The sequence below is a fragment of the Etheostoma cragini genome, chromosome 12, assembly GCF_013103735.1.
Source record: "Etheostoma cragini isolate CJK2018 chromosome 12, CSU_Ecrag_1.0, whole genome shotgun sequence".
Classification (NCBI taxonomy): domain Eukaryota; kingdom Metazoa; phylum Chordata; class Actinopteri; order Perciformes; family Percidae; genus Etheostoma; species Etheostoma cragini.
In genome coordinates, this window is record NC_048418.1 from 19,523,175 (window position 1) to 19,540,713 (window position 17,539).

Genomic DNA, 17,539 nt, shown 5'->3' on the forward strand with positions numbered 1-17,539 from the left:
GAGAAAACCGACAAAAAACACACAGAGGCCAATGAAAGGGAAACACACACCCAAACAAAAACCCCAAACCACAACACAGACATTATAACTGTCTGAGTTTTTCTGGAGAAAACAGGAAATAGGTGATGCTAAAACCTTAAATGGTGCCAGGACAATAATGTGACAATAATACTACACTTCCATTGCAGCCACTCACTCTTTGGCTTTCTATTCCCCAGAGAGCTGGGAGACTCTGGCCTCTGCATCTGCTATTGCCAACCAGTTCCCCAGTGGGTTCAATTTCAAATCACAACATCCCAAATCAATTACATTTCCGATTCAATTCAATATCAATTAGGCAAGGAACATTTTAGTTACAATCCCAATCTTGCTTGGATGTAAGCGATTCTCAAAGAACTTCTGCTGCAATTTGTACAAGCAAGAAGCAACCCTGAACTATTTTTTATAATGCAACAGGTTAATTACCCAAGAAGGGGGTGCATTTTCCACGTGCATGGGAAAAGGCATTTAAACGATTTATTTCAAGCCAGGCATAATCTCAGCCTTACTTTACTGGAAAGCCTCACTCCAGAGGACTGTATCTCTACAACACAAGCATGGCCACTACACAAACTTTCAGAAGGATTCATGGACGTACTCACAGACACAGTTCTAGATATAAATCTTGAATCCAGATACCCATGTTAACAGTGTGCAGTTCACCTGCAGCTGCCGCACAGTGAAAATAAAATAAAATATAAATAGCTCCACAAAAGATGAGATGTGGCAGCCAAAATAGGAGAAGGTCAGGGAATACAGAGTCCTCCCGGTCTTGGAGCAAGACCACGCTGTACCACGTTGCAGTCCAACATTTGTTCATGATGCCTGAACCATTCTGATGGTGCAGAGCTACAGGCCCATTCTGATAGTAAAGGACATCTGGGAATGGAACTTTCTGCAGTGAATCAGCTATTTAAATCTAACCTAGATCTGTGTTTTTCAGTAATAAATTTCTTGCATAAATCATGGTAATACCAGCATCATTAGATCAATATGTGAGGTCCAGCCTGCTGTTTGCTACTCTGCTTGAGTAGCTTCCTTCTTTTTAGGTAATGAGGTCAATTCTTTCCAAGTACTATGCACTCTCCAAAGGTTTAGTCTACAGCAGGACACAAGAATATAAATGTCTACATTTCTTAAAGATGTTGTGTATCAGACATAATTTCAGTTTCAAACCGTGCCATACTGTGCCTTAGTAGTTCATCTTGTAATCACGTAATTCATGTAAGTATACACAGGATGTTAACTTTTTGTTGCCTACTGATGCAGTGGCTGGATAATACTGTACTGTATATCAAAAGCCATTATTTTACTAGTCTGATTAGTTTTTGATTTATTGGAACCTAATAATAATAATAATAATAATAATAATAATAATAATAATAATAATAATAATAATAATAACATAAATAACAATAAAACTAAAGAGTTTAAATGAAGTGAATGTGTGTTGTCAATTCATTTATATCCAAACAAATTTAGGTAACAATGGATTAGCATGGAGTGCAGCTGCTGACCACTATGCTGACGGTTACCAAAAGCCTCTGCTGCCATCCCCGCCATCCCCCCCACTTAGCAGCCATGTTTCAGTGTAAGACCAGAGGGAAGAGAGGAGAGAGCGTGCAGCCAAGCCAAGAACATGCAGCGCCAATCAGCGCTAAAGAGGCCACAAAGGTTGCCTCCCGGCCACCGGTGCCCAGTGACTGGGAACGAGCAGAGACTAAGCGTGGGGGAGCCACCTCATGACGGGAAGGGGAGGAACTCTGAGCACATGGCCTTTGACCACATGACACACTAGAGGAGAGAAGAAAGCAGGGCAGCTTGTGTGGTTGAAATGAAACCCTGTTCCTCAATCTATTCTTTTCAACCCAAATCTGTTTACACCAGAGATCTTCAACAGGGGGTCTGGGCCTGGTAAATTTTGGTATAATGTACTATAGCGCACTTTTGGGCTGAAAACAAGCAGAGGTTTCTAAAATCAAAACCCACGCAATCAACAAGCACACACTTGCAGACGGCAATTTGGAAGTTTATAATCAATACTAGTGGGCTCTGGTGATGTAGTATGGAGGACCAGGTCTACCATATTTAAGAATAAATACAGAAATAAATAAATGCTCAATAAATAAATAGGCATACAATTAATTGCCCCAAAAAATACAATGAACAAATAAATGTAGGTATAAATTAAATTATACAGTGAGACATAAATGTATATATCTCTTTTAATTAGCTTGTTTATATATTTACCTTTGTAATAATTACCTTGTGAAACACGCGTTCTGTCAGAGCGTCTAAACGAAAAGGATAAAGTCAATACTTATAACGTTAGCATTGTTTTCAAAAATAGTTGCTAAATGCCTCCTGTCACTGACAACTTCATCGCGGGTAGCCATCTTTGTTGTGTGTGTGGCCGGTGGCATGTAAATTCGACCATGCAGTGAAATGCTGACCAACCAATGGGCAGAGGTTGACCCCTTAAGACCCGCCCCTCCTCATTTGCATTAATGAGGCAGAAATACATGAAGAAATGTAAAAGTGACAGGCAGAAATAAATACCAGGGGTGAAAATAAATAGGGTAGAAATGCAAAGGAAGAATAAAACAGACCAAAAATTCAACACACACAGAAATAAATACATTTCAAAAATAGGTAATTACTAAATAAAGTTGAAGATTATAACGGAAAATAAATAAATAAGGTAATTATTACAAAGGTAAATATCTAAAGAAGCTAATTAAAAGGGATGTATACATTTATGTCTTACTGTATAATTTAATTTACACCTACATTTATTTGTTCATTGTATTTTCTGGGGCAATTAATTGTATGCCTATTTATTTATTGAGCATTTATTTATTTCTGTATTTATTCTTAAATATGGTAGACCTGGTCCTCCATAATGTAGCAGCCACCTAGCGACAATGTATAATGACATAACCGTAACCAAGTGGTGTCTCATTTCATAGGGGTATGGTTTCACCCCTAGCCTTTACCACTCTGTTTTGAGGGACAAGGGCTAGGGGTAAGACAAAGACAAAGCCATAGAAATGAAACCAAGGGGTAAGGGGTAGGGGTTAAAACATACCCCTATGAAATGAGACACCACTTGGTTACATCACCATACAGAGTTGATCACCAACTTCCAAGATGCTGTCTCTGTCTGTTGATTGTGTGGGTTTGGACAACAGTGTCATAAGCATTTAAATGTTTTATAGTAATTTTATGTTCACTTTGGTGGTGCAGAGGCAGATGTTTTTATCTGTGTAGTACTCAAATCTCTTTGCAATACATATGTGTATACACATGTATCATGTATACATACATATACACCATGGTGTTGTAAATCTATTTCAGTTATCCCCGTTTTGAATGTCACTGATGTTCAGAAAAACATTTTGATAATAAAAATCTGTCTTTATTGCAGATAAATGAAACATAACAGACAAAAACATTACATAAAATTGTTACAGAACCGTTGTCAACTATTAGAACCATAACTTACATGTCACACACATAAAAAGGCAGTCAAATGTATAAAACTAAAAAAAGACACACAAGACCACAAACAAACAATAACTACAGCTTTTCTGATATTCCACACCAGTCTGATGCCTGTTGGCCAGTAAACCCCCCCTCTCTTATATTTCCTCAGTGTCCCGTATCAAAACCAACAACAATATACAAGTGCATGAACAGGAATTAGTTACAAATGATTACATTAATACAGTCCCGATGCAATAATGAATGGGTACAACATGAAGACATGATTTAAGAACCTTCTGCTCGTTTTCAGCGCCAAAGTGGATCAGCTGTTGGGTTTCTCCCGGCGTCCCTGTGTGATACAGGGCAGTATATGTATAGCACGTAGCGATGTATCATTTAAGACAGTTAAGATTAATATATAAAGTCTACCCTCACCTATGGTCATAAAGGCTGGGTCATGACCAAAAGAACGAGATCAAGGGTACAAGCGGCCCGAAATGGGTTTCCTCAGGAGGTTGGCTGGCATCTCCCTTAGAGATAGGGTAAGAAGCTCAGTCATCCGAGAGGAGCTCGGAGTAGAGCCGCGTCAAAAGGAGCCAGTTGAGGTGGTTCGGGCCTCTGGTAAGGATGCCTCCTGGGCGCCTCCCTAGGGAGGTGTTCCGGGCACGTCCAGCTGGGAGGAGGCCTCGTGGAAGACCCAGGCTAGGTGGAGAGATTATATCTCCAACCTGGCTTGGGGATTTTTAAAGTTAAGAACATGGTTGCTAGCTACAGGACTGTATAGACAACAAAACAAGCCTGTCGTAACTTTTAAATCAATTATTTAAGCCAAAAATACATGTATGGGTCTCTCTGGTTGATGCGGCAGCCATTGTTGCCTGTTGCACATGTATATCGCTACCCCTCGTTTTCAAGTTAGCTCGCGTTCCCTAGATTTTTTCATTCACTGTCTATGGTTCCCTGGGCCATACACCCCTTACCCCTCGATCACAAAAAGTAATGGGACAGCACTCGTTCTCACGTGAACGCGCAAGACGTAGGGGTAGGGGTAAGGGGTAGGGGTAAGACAAAGAAATGAGATTCAGCCTTAGTCTCTGTGCTTTCTGTGTCTGTTGTTGGTTTGTTTATCGTCATTCGTCGTGAGGGTTATGTGAGTTCCTTCCAGTGTAACCTATATTTTGTGTTCTTTATTTCCCCGTTCCTTCTGTGTTCCTTGGTTTTTCTTTTATTTGGACATCACCAGCTTGCGCATTTAGTAACTTCTCTTTGTGTCATCATTAAATTATTTTTATTTCTGACTGCTGCTCCCTCCTCACATTTTGGCACTTACGTCTAAGTCAAATTGCTGACATTGATTGTCAAAATAGTAACCAAAAATTTTCATTTAAATTTTAGGCCCGGTGGCCCACCAGGCTTAAGTTGCCCCCCACAAGGCCTAAGCCTGGGGGGGAAGAAGTTTTTTTAAATTAAACTTAAAAGCTTGGTTGGAAAATGTAGGCATAGCCATATTTTCAAATTTCCAGTTATTTTTTAGCACTGACCTAATGTAAGGCCCTATGGAGTCGGTCTTATAGCTTTTTTAATTCTTAATTACGTAATTCCTTACATTATTTGGTATCACTGAAACTATTAGGCTCTCCAATAAGGCTGCCATCAGTCTGTGACAGGCCCCAGCCAGGCCCTCGTCAAAAAGACACTTGCAACCGGGCCAAACAACTTTTCTATATATGTTTGGCTACTGGCTTTTAAATAAACATTTTTGGTCCATCCCCCTCAGGCCAGCAGACATTGGTGAGGTCTCATCTCCACACCAAAGAGAGCAGTATATGGAAGTTTGTTTCACTTTCCAAACATGCTGATTTCCGATCGTATCACACACGCTTAGTTTTTTTTTTTTTTTATGTTGGTTCAGGGGTACCCATGTATTCTTCTCTTTTAACTTAACCCAAATCAATCAGTATGTGAACGTTAGCTAAATGCTTCAAAATGTCACCATAAAAAAAACACTGCTCCAGAATGTCTGGCGTCTGTCAAACCTGGTGCACATCTGGAGCAGGAAGTCCAGTAACCAGCTTATCATCCGGCCCCCAGATGCCTGTGAAATGCACCTACGCAACACTTTCCCCACTGCACACAGACAGACGCTGCACCGTGCGCCTTCGGATCAACAAAACAAACAACAAACAGGCAGACGTGCAGCGGATAACACTTTTTTTAAGCATGGCAGGTTCTGGGGATTTGTAGTTTGTTTTTTGCATCCCTTAGCATCCATTGTTGTGCTGAAGTGACATCTATTGTTGGGAGCAAATCTAGGTCATGGCTGTGTTTTGGATACTATGTGTTAGTATTTGACCCAGTAGTTTCACAGAACGGTGTTTCTTTCCCAATTATTTTCGCCACAGACTGGTAAGTCCTCTCCTATATCAAGTGTGTCAGGTGGATCACTGGGCTGTCAGCAGATAATCAATCACATTTCCCTTCCTTCATTTCCTTGTTTTGTTCCCAGTAAGTTAAATAGAAGAATATTCAGAGAGCAGTTTATCATTGTAAAATGTATCAAGTGGATGACAACTGGCCTTCTGAATCTGTATGTGATAAGTCATCAAAACTAAGGAGTGAAAAAATGTTTACAGCACCTCCATGCCTTTTTTATAAACAAATTCTAAACTTCTCCATGCCTTCTTTTAACGGGTAATGCACCTCAAACTTCTCAAATTCTGAGCTTGTGGAAAAAAAGCAGAAGAAGAGTGGGATTACATGGTCTGTTTCCAGATAGTTGCTGAACTTGTGTGCTGAGTAAACTTTCCTTGGATTTAAAAAAAAAGAAACTGACACAATGCCTTGTGATTTTATGAATAGAGATGAGAAATGAAAGCCAGAACAAATGTGTAATTAGATGGTGAATATTATGTGGGAAATCCGACTCTCGGCAGGGTTTGAATTTATTAATTGTGATACTTTTGCTGCACCTTGGTACAGTTTGAGCAGAATCTCAGGGGATAGGCGGATGTACTGTATAGCAAACAGCATGCATTACTTTTCCAGAGACAACCACCCATGCTTTATCTTAAATTACAGTTATTTTCTACTGTCTACCACGTGTCATTCAGTAATTCCTGGGACTATTTATACTGTTATCTTTGTCCCAGGCTGGCCCGCATGCATTTGTAAAAACACCTCTCCCAGCCAAATATGAATGAAGACCATTTAGTCATTCGAGTGATTGTGATTCTGATAATTACGTTGCTGAAGCATGACAGATGAGCTTATTTTCTTTACTGTCGACTATTAGTAACCACAACAAGCGACACAACAGACATTTTCAGTATAGCTGAAACAATTAGTCAATTCATTTCATAGTTGACAGCCAGAAATTCATCTGCAACATGATCTTTATGATTGATTAATCCTTTAAATAAAAATTTCAAGCAAATGTATCAAAACGTCACAGGGCCTCAAATGTCAGGGTTTACTGTTTTATTTTTGGTAAACTTCAATTCTATCTAACTTCTATTTTTCACTATCAATCTGCCGTGCATTTTCTTAAATTATTTAATCTGTAATATATATACAAAAAAGTAGACAATGCCCTTTAACAAGATGATGTCACTAAATTGCGTTTTTGTACAACGCAATTTGGTGTACGCAATTTGTACAAAAATATATATTAAATATACTATTGCATAAGACTTGGAAAAGCAGCAAATCCTAACCAAATGTGAGGCTGGAACTGGCCGAAAATTAGTCAATTATCTAAATACTTTTCCTTTGGGCCTAATAAATTAATTATTGCAGCTCTATTATTGACCAAATAGTTAAATGATTAATCTAGGAAATAATTGCCAGATGTATTAATAATACAGCCCAAGGCTATAACGCAGCACTAGTTTCAGGGTCACTTTGCATGGGCAGCAGGGTTTTGGTGGAGTACTCTTAAACCCAAACAGCAGGGTTAAACTCAGCAAGCACCCAGCCTGCTAAAGCATCCCTGACAGTATATCTCTTTTGGGTTTCAGAGGTGCTGTTCCAACCTGCGACCTTCATTTGCAAGAGGTAGAAATTCTAATTGCCATCCATCAAGTATTAGATTGGACACTATTAACAATCAGAGTGACAGGATTTGTCCCGGCTGCTCAGTTGACTTGGGCATGTGCCATGTGCTCTCCATGTACTGTGGCTGCAGTGCTGCTCTGGGACCTTTAACACTTTAACACACCCACCATCCTCTGTCTTCCATCGTTCCTGTTACTCTACACTGCCACTGGGTTGGGTTGGGTTGATCTTTGGTGGGTGCAACAGGGTTAATATTAGGGCTGCACGATTATGGCAAAAATGATAGTCAGAATTATTTTGATCAATATTGTGATCACGATTATTATCATGTTTATTTGTTGATTTTAACCAAACAACTTTTATTGTCACATAGGCTATTTAGAACTGCTTTCACATCGATATTATGCTACATTCCTCTTATGTTGAAGTTGTACGTTGTATAGACATACAGCTGCAACACATGTAAATGAAAATTAGCTATCTGAAATAAATAGCGTAGGATATTTTATTTTTTAAATGTTTCTCTGAAAAAGCTCCTTCACTTGATTTCAACAATAAATGATTAAAAGGGCTAGAGGGAGGAGTGCTATGGACGCTACTCACAGAGAGACGGCTGATTCATTATGAATGGGTCCAGTACGGGTTGAGCGGCGTTACACACGTTGTGTGTATGAAATGTCTGCGCTGCATTTTTATGAACTATGATATTCTGTCCATGAGTCCCATCTCTCGCCCAGGTCCAGCAGCTCCGTCTCACACACTATTATTCTACCAACTGAAGTTAGTTGCATTCAATTACTTCTTCTGTGTTTGTCGCAGTGGCGGCGGCGAGAGCAGAGTTACCAGCGGAAACACTGGTACAAATACAGGTTTTCCTCTTATGCCTAATAATATACAGCTGTGTTAATAACAATTAAACTGTGGACAAATGTCACAAGTGTGGACCGGCACCAATGTGTAGCGGGGCTGCAGTAAGAGGAGAGATCCAACACAGTCACAGCTTTAGAGAAGAATTGGGTCATGTTACACAAAATTAAACCATATTGTGTTGTACAAAATTTTGCGTTAACTGGTAAACCATGAGACCGACGTTTAACCGACTGCATCTGTTGAAGTTTTCTCTGTCCTCTATGACCGTCTAAATCTAGAGACTAAGCTACGCGGTGCAGAAAACAACTCTAACTGGCTCATGATCAGACAATGGTTTACGGAGTGGTAGATTAGCTTTGCAAGAAACCCGGAGCGTTCTATATGACGCATTAAAAAAAAAAACGGTCGATCACACAAACTTGATCGTGGGAAGTGGTGATCTTGATTAAAATTTGATTAATTGTGCATCCCTAGTTAATATCCTCTCAACCAAGCCTTGCTTCATAACTGGGTGCTGAGACTGGAACCTCTTGACCAAACCGGCAAAGGGCGAGATGCCATCGCGTAAACATTTTTAACATCGAGAACGATTGCCTTGACTTGGGTACCGGTTCTTGGACGATACTTTTTTTTTATGCCAATTTTAAGATATTTGTTTTAACAAGATTACATTACACATTTCACACGTTTTATTTGTCAGCGTCTTGTAAACTAGTGTTTTTCTTTGTGGCCTCGCTACAGCCAATCACCAGCACTTCTAGATTCACTCCTGTATACTCTCAGAGCTTCACCCTGACTGCTAAGGCCTTAAAACCCATTTATAACATAATGGTTATCATAAAACATAATGGGAGAGACGGAGCTCCAGAGCTGCTCAAATGGCAGCTTAAGTGCAGAGTAGAGGACTCTGTTACCTCCAGTATAGCTTGTGTTTCAATCCACATGACCGATATGGATTTTTATAGTGCCAATAACGATTATTTCCTTTATTTTTATATCTTTTCCCCTAAGCCTTAGCCGTTGGCCGATACGGGCTGCAAATTTTCTTGAGCCAATACTGCTTTTGCTCCCTTAATTTACATCATAAAAATGACACAATGATGATTGTTGTGAACAAACTGTACAAGTCCTGTTAATGGACGGCACACTTTCATTGCTGTGGCATCGCTGTTACCTCCACTCATAAACATTTTTTATAACTTTAAAGCATTAAATCTTCAAAGAATTCGCTTATTGCAGCCCAACACAATTGAAAAGTTTGAATCTCATGATTTGATTAAGCCCACACACAAAGCATAATATGATTTATAGCGGTTATACAACTGTAAAAGAAAATAAATAAATACATACAGAAATAATAAAGAAACTAAACTGTTTTTAATTTCCGGATTTTGAATTGTGTCTCCCTTCTCCCCTGCGGCTCCTACATGCTTCATATGGGTATCGCTGTATTCTCTGATGTATACGGATTCCAATGAGACCTCATATGAGCCAATCCACGCCTGGAAGAACCCTTGGGAAAACAAAACATAAGTCTCAAAGATGGCAGACCCACGTGCGGGTCATCAACATTTGTTGAACCAGTTAAAACTAGATCTTACGAGACCCTTTACCTTTTTTAAGCCAGTAAGAAGACAAACTGATGTATACCAAACTTCACAATGAATTTTTAACCCTATGATGGCTATAGCTGTGTCAAAGCAAAACCAGGGCCTCTTTGTATCCATTTCACATCCTAAACATTTTAAAATTACGTCTATATATTTATGTATATAGTTAATATTAAGCATGTGTGATGTGGATTTTTGGGGGGGACTTTGCACTTTTTTGGCTTTTTTCTTTGCACTTTTCAAAAGGAAGTACAAGATAAATAGGAAAAACACACAGACATACGTATCTGTAGAAACAATTCATATAAAATCCACTTTTGAGTCTTTTGGCTTTGTTTTTTTCCGAAGAAAACTGAGACATGTGACTATGGTATTGTGTTGTCTGTATCTCACCAGATGTGTTACAGCAGTATATTTTAATAATTTTACAAATGCACGACTTAGGCAGGGAAAAAAACTCCATTCTAGCCTCTTTAACTCTGTTAGTAAGGCGTAGAATCACCCTGACACTTGTAACAGAAACTTGAGTGTTTCCTTTCCAATGATATAATACTGTACAACTTTTAATTAGAATATGATGGTTAGACCAAAAAGCATGGAATTTGAAGCGTTTCTTAAAGCAAACTTAATGGATTCCATTATGTCTTGCTTTCCCTTTTTTACTGGTGCCAAACATAGGAAACACTATAGGTAATCTGGTAATGTGGAAGCATTCAGCCAATCCTACACATGATCAATAAGCTACAGTTAATGTATTTGCAACCTATTGTTTTTCTGTAGCGACTACGAGACCGCTTATTTGAATGGCTGACAGGTCCTTAGCATGCCTGACGTGACCATGCATACATTTCTAAAAACAATTTCCCTCTCCTTTGGAAAAAAGCATCTCTTAAATGATTTCGGTTTATTCCTCACTAATACACATTTTCCAAAGAAAGATTAGGGGTAGCAGAAAAATTAAGCATCTTCAGTGGTTGGTTTTACTTTAAAAGTCGTTTCTTTTTCTGTGTCTGAATTAAGCAGTGTGCTTGAAAAGAATTGTGTCTCTCATTTTGACGTAAAAACCCTGCTCTCATGTCCAACCTGCAAAATGAATCTCTCTTCTCCTTTACAGTGGACTAGGCCTGTATGATATTGGAAAAAATCTGACATTGCGATATTTCTTCTACTTTTTCCCATTGAATACAATGTATTTTATTTGCACACTGACAGGGAGAGAGATTTCTAAGCTACACTTTCTGTTCTTGAAGAAAAACAGCTCTCACCTTAGGAAAATTTTAGTGGTTTTTCAAACCTTGGTGTACCTTGGAACCGGCAACTGGCCGGAAAAAAAAATATTCTCACCACACTTTCCTCCTGTTCTCACCTGCTTAGTATTCCTATCACACACGCTTGCACTCTCTGTCAGACAACTCCTCGGGAAATAGGTTGGAGAAGTGTAGACTTCCAGTGATTACAAAGAGCTGCTTATCATCAGTATAAAGCTGAGCATGGAGATGTGCAGAACATGACATCTGTGTCTCTGCAACACAAGAACGCCTGTAGGGGAAGTGTGTACTGCCGTGAGTGCTTTTAGCTTCCCTTGGCTAGGCTATGCTAAACTAGGCCATTAGCTTAGCACCAGACCAGACAAGCATGATGTGGATCTGCTCTGAACTTCAGGGTGAACATGCAGGAGCTTGCGCAGGCTACTGCTGTCATGGCTGACTTGGTAGGGCACACGCCCCGGGGTCACCCGTAACATCAGTTACAGTAAAATTAGTTACTGTGATATCAAAGTGTTTGCTTTGAAGATAAAGTACACAGTCACTTTTTTACAGTGGCAATAGCAGTTTACCTACTAAAACACATCATACAGGCAGGGTGAAAGAAAAGAAATGTATTATATGTTTGTAACTGTTCTATCTCTTTTCATATCTAAAATAGTATGTTAAAAGCTTCTATTTTCTAGAGCCAAATGTGTTTTAGGGCAAACAGTTAACTGGAACTTTTACAAATAATCAAATGATAAATGAGCTGTCAACTATTAAATCAATCACCAACTATTTTGATAATTGATTAATCAGTTTAAGTTAATCTTCTCTAATTGCAGCTTGTTAAATGTAAATATTTTCTAGTTTCTTCACTGTGAAAGTAAACTGAATATCTTTGAGTTTTGGCCGAACAAGACATTTGAGGTTGTCATCTCGGGCTTTAAAAAAAATGCTCAACATTATTCACCTATTTTAAAAAATACACACTTGACCTTGTTAGCTCATTTGCGGCTCATGAAGTCATATCATTTGGAGGCGTGTGTTTGAATATCAGCAAAAAAAAAAAAATTTACATTTCCAAAAGTGTTAGGTGCAGTCTGATTTGATCATTTGTCTTTCCTGCTTTGCCTCCAGATGAGGTGGGTGAGGTGGGTGTGGTGGGACAGCTGCAAGTAGACTCCATGTTTGCTAAGTCATGCCCAGTTTCAAACTATCAAATCAAATGTCTCAACAATTTGCTAAAAATCTATGTACACCAATGTTTTTATTTCTCTCAGAAATATGTAACATTACAGATCCTAAATATGCTATTTGACTGATTTTAATGCCTAAAGAGCACCAGTGGTTGGGATTGTTTCCTTAACAATGGTCTATTAAATAGCCATGTTTGTACTACAGTAATCCACATTAAGTGGCTACGACAGAGGAGTATTTTGACAGCGTGGGCAGTGACATTGAGGTGGAAGATAGTGAGGACTTTGGGAGGGAGGATGTCTTCATCATAATCTACCGCTTCCTCTGTCGGAGCCATTTTCTCGCTTGTCTCTCAAAAATTCATAAACAAACGCACATGTATGTCTGGTTGATTGACATGATGTTCAGCAAACTACCGTACATTTTGGTGTTCACATGACTATAAATAGCCAACGAGACCCGCCTCACGTGTATTTGAACCAATGAAAGCGCGTTCTCTGCTGAACGCGTCATGAAAAGACTGACAAACAGAATGCTGCGCCACGCAGCAGCCGGCAGGAGGTTCAGAGTTGCACAACGCAGTAACCGGCGGTAGATGTGTCGGCGCGAAGCATCCAACACAAACGGGTTAATCAGAACACAGATGGAGAGCGGACAGATCTGCAGCCTCTCCCTCCCTTCCCCTGCTAACAATATCTCCATCTCCAAATCCAGCAGGCTACTTCACACCATCCCACCATCTTACATCATATTACATATTACCAAAGTATTTTTTGGCACTGCCGGTGCAAAAACCCCCGCCTGTCTACTGTATGTCAGGGAGTTGGCTGCTCTCTGCAGGCAGCTCCCTGTCCTTACTAATTGAAGCCCATGCCTCTGCCGTCTGGATGTCTGATGGCTAGCTAGCTCAATTTGAACGGGTGTCAGTGAGGAGAGAGTCAAGCTGGGAGATGAGTCTGCGCCCGGGTAGCGGTAAGGCTTCATGTCTCAGTGGCACAGAACCAGAGCATCTCCATATGCTCCAGAGCAGTTGGCTTAACAGTTCAACTGAATGTCTGGGATGATTGGAGGAGGCACAGCTAGAAGCGTAATCATTTCAAAGAAATTAACCCTCACTACACAACAGCAGTGTGTTTGGCATGAATTCAAAATGTTTGGTCTTCACAGCACTATGTGGGAAAAAGAGTCTTAGATTATATTAGGTTCGGGACGATTAGTCGACATAGTCAACGTCATCGATTAAGTAAATTGTCAACACAAATAATTTGGTTCAACGTGTTGCATCTAAAAGTATGGCTGCCTCCAGCAACAGCGCAAGTCTGGATTCCTCACAACAACACGATAAGAAAAGGCTTTCACGGTGTCTTATAAAGTGTGGGAGTATTTTACTCGTAATTGCTCTGTTAACTTTAAGTTTTTATTTTTGAATTCCTCCTGAAAGTGACTTTATGATGTTGTTGGATTGATAGCCTACATCTGGCTTCAGGTTGCACTACAAATTCAATTTACTTGAACAGTGCAGTGTTAAACAATTTAAATAAAAACAAAGTCAATTCAAATCTTATTGGAATTTGTTTTGTGTTAATTATTAGTAAGTGAGCAATGGGATATTAATTGCTAACTGAAAATTGTATCGTTAGAATAATCAAAAATGAATTGTTAGATTAGTCAACTAATCAAAAAAAGAATCGCTAGATTAGGGTAATCACTTAAAAAATAATCGTTTGGGACAGCCCTAGATTATATATATTTAGTCAGTTTACATCCAAACTGTACTATTTGATGCATTTGCAAAACTCTTAATATCAGACGGACAGACTGAGAAAATAACAAACTGTTCTGAGAGCATGAGGAGATGACCTACTTTTTCTATACAAGGGTTTGGGGGGAAATCATCACAGATAGACAACTCAAAGCTGCTCTGTGCGCTGTAAGCGATAAAGACAAAGGAATCATCCTAAACCTGCAGGCGTACAAAGCAAACTCCCAGATGTATAGGCAGTCTGAGAAGAGAAATGCATGTGTTTGAGGGTGTGCTTGTTTACCCAGTCACACAATGCAGGGAGGAGGGGAAGGAAAACACAGGGACAGGCAGGAACCTTTCCCAACACAGTATAGCAAAATGTCATCCACGCTCAGACCGCCGCTCGACTAAAATGTCATCCAGGCAAGGCAGCAACGAGCACAGGTGTGTATCGGCACAAACTGAATGTCCAACAAATGCCTAAAATTCGAACACCTTCGAGCCACAAATTTGCCCAATTTGCCGTGACTCTTAAAGGACACAGGGGGATTAAACTCCAGAACATCTTGGCCTTCATGATGTGTTTTTCCCCCACTGAGCACCGTAAAATTTGTGAGTGTGGGTTTGTGTGTGTGTGTGTGTGTGTGTGTGTGTTGTAAAGTTGTAAATGAACAAGTTGGACATTATACATTATAGCTTTGGAGGAGCCACTTTTAAAAACTTATTAAAAAAGAAACAAGCTAAGGTCAATGCAGGACACATGTATTCATGACATGCTTTTGAGAGAAGTAGTAACAAAAGTGCTTAAAATGTAATAATAATAAAAAACTGCTCAAATTTGAAGTCATGAGACAGCTCGGTCTGTTTGGAGGTACTGGAAAAGGGTTAGCGCTTTCCACCCCTCCAGTGTGGTACAATATAATTGTGCTAAAAGGAGTTTTTATATCCAAACCTGCCTACTGTAACGTTGTCAGGTGGTATTTATGAGACTTGTAATAGGGTTGAAGCCCATGCAGGAACACCTGCTACGCTGGGAAGGGTACAAACACACACAGACACACACACAATCACACTAACATACTGTACAATAGCAATAGTAACAACATCCTTGACGTTGCTTGTTCCTGCTTTTTTACAGCTGTATTTAAGTGCTGTGTTGAACCACAAATCTGAGGGCACTATGCAAGGGATTGAACTGGACTTGTCTTCACATGATTGAGTGGCTAAGCATGAACTCATTCAATTCAAACATTTGCCCTATTTGAAATTGAACTACCAGATTACTCTAGCATGTGTGCGATGCACACCATCCAGGTGTACACACAATACATACTGCTGATCTTGACTGTAGAAATGTCTCTTTTGTTGAATTTTTAGCCTCTGCCAGTTAGACTGCAAGACACAATGCGACTGGTAAATAATGAGCCTTCACACAAGCTACTGGTTGGTGAGATCAACTCCCAAGTATCTTTAGACTCACATTAGGACGCCTGCTGCATGAGACCCGAGGGGAAAACAACCAGCGGGGATGAAACCCATTAAGATGTAAAAGCTGGAAGGCAGGAAATTAAACTTTTTGCCCATCGACTACACAGGCTGAAAGTTTCCAAAAGTCAAGAGCTAATTTAGAGTGACAAGGCTAAACCTTTTTTTAAAGAGAAAGCTCCTTCACTTGTTTTCAACAATATCTGATTAAAAGAGCTATGGAGAGACAGCTGACTCATTATGAATGGGTCCAGCACGGCTCGAACGGCGGGTAAGTGAAGTGACACGTGTGTATGAAATGTCTGTAAGGTCATTGCGCTGCATTTTTATGAACTATGATATTCTGTCCATGGGTCACATGTCTTGCAGGTCCAGCAGTCTCCGTCTCACGCTATTACTCTACAAACTGAAGTTAGTTGCAATCAATAACTTCTTTAGTGTTTTTCGCCTTGGCGGCCGTGATAGCAGAGTTATCAGCGGAAACACTTGTACAAATACAGGTTTGCCTCTCATGCTCAACAATATAAAGCTGTGTTAATAACAATTAAAACTGTGGACAAATATCAGAAATGTGTGCTGTGGAGCGGGGCTGCGCGGACAGTAAGAGGAGAGAGAGTAGAGAAATCCAACATAGGCACTAGAGGATGGATACCCGACCCGAGCCCGATGGGACCCGACGGTACCCGACGGGTCGGGCCGGGTTTGGACAGATTTTTAGAAAGGATGCTCGGGTTCGGGTCGGGCTCGGTCACATCAGCGAGATAAGGCATTGAACATTTTGACAGCTTATTATGGAGGTAATGGCGCTTGTTGCCCCGTGTGCATTGATGCGCTCATCTGTTGACATTTCCCAATGCCTTCCTACACTTGCTTAATAAAAGCGGGCTTTCCACACAAACAAACGTACATGTGTCATTAGTATGAGAAACAAATGCGATTTTAACTGTGTCGGCCTCGGACAGAAATATCTTAATGCCTGTCGGGCTCGGGTCGGGTTCGGTTACTGCTCTGTCGGACGCGGGCCGGGCTTGGACAGAAAAATCCGTCCGGATCCGCACTCTAATAGGCACGGCTTTACAGAAGAAATGGGTCATGTAACGCAAAATCAGACCATATTGATACAAACAACATTGCAGCGGATGCGAGGACATTAGGTGCACCGCTGTCTACTAGAGAAAAGATATTACTCGCGCCCTAGAGCTTGTGAGCTAACAGACGCTAACTATCACCGACTAGCACTGGTCACTGCTGTTGTCTGAAAAACAACACAGACGGATGGTCTAAATTTTGTGTTTACTAGTAAACTGGTAAACCTTGAGAACGACGTACAACCAACTGCTATCTGTTGAGGAATTTTCCTCAAAAAAAACTCTGACTGGCACATAATCAGACAGTGGTTTACGGAGCGCTAGATTGGCTTTGCAAAAAACCTGGAGCGTTCTTTAAAATTACGCATTTAAAAATAAAAAAATCACTTAATCACGCAAATTTGATTGTGGGAAGTCAAAATTGTGATCGTGATTTAAATTTGATTAATTGTGCAGCCCTACGGGGGACTGAAATGTGGGGGAAAGGTTACTGGCCAACAAGCATCAGACTGGTCTGGAATACCAGAATAGCTGTTGGTAATTTGTGTGTGGTCTTGTGTCTTTTTTAAATTTTACACATTTGAGTGCCTTTTTATGTGTTTGACATGTAAGTCATGGTTCTAATAGATAAGTGTTCTGTAATATAATATACAGTGGGTACGGAAAGTATTCAGACCCCTTTAAATTTTTCACTCTTTGTTTCATTGCAGCCTTTTT

At 40.0% G+C, this 17,539-nt stretch overlaps 1 protein-coding gene and 1 long non-coding RNA gene across 4 annotated transcripts in view; one reads left to right on the forward strand and one right to left on the reverse strand.

Annotated features, from left to right (window-relative positions):
* LOC117953693 overlaps positions 1-10,602 on the forward strand; it is a 19,930-nt gene extending 9,328 nt beyond the window's left edge. The window contains exon 3 of the long non-coding RNA XR_004658655.1: positions 10,507-10,602. This is a non-coding gene — a long non-coding RNA (uncharacterized LOC117953693). The remainder of the gene's footprint in view (positions 1-10,506) is intronic.
* The window catches only part of LOC117953608 (zinc finger E-box-binding homeobox 1-like), an 82,726-nt gene that overhangs the window by 49,217 nt on the left and 15,970 nt on the right, over positions 1-17,539 (reverse strand). The window lies entirely within an intron of this gene.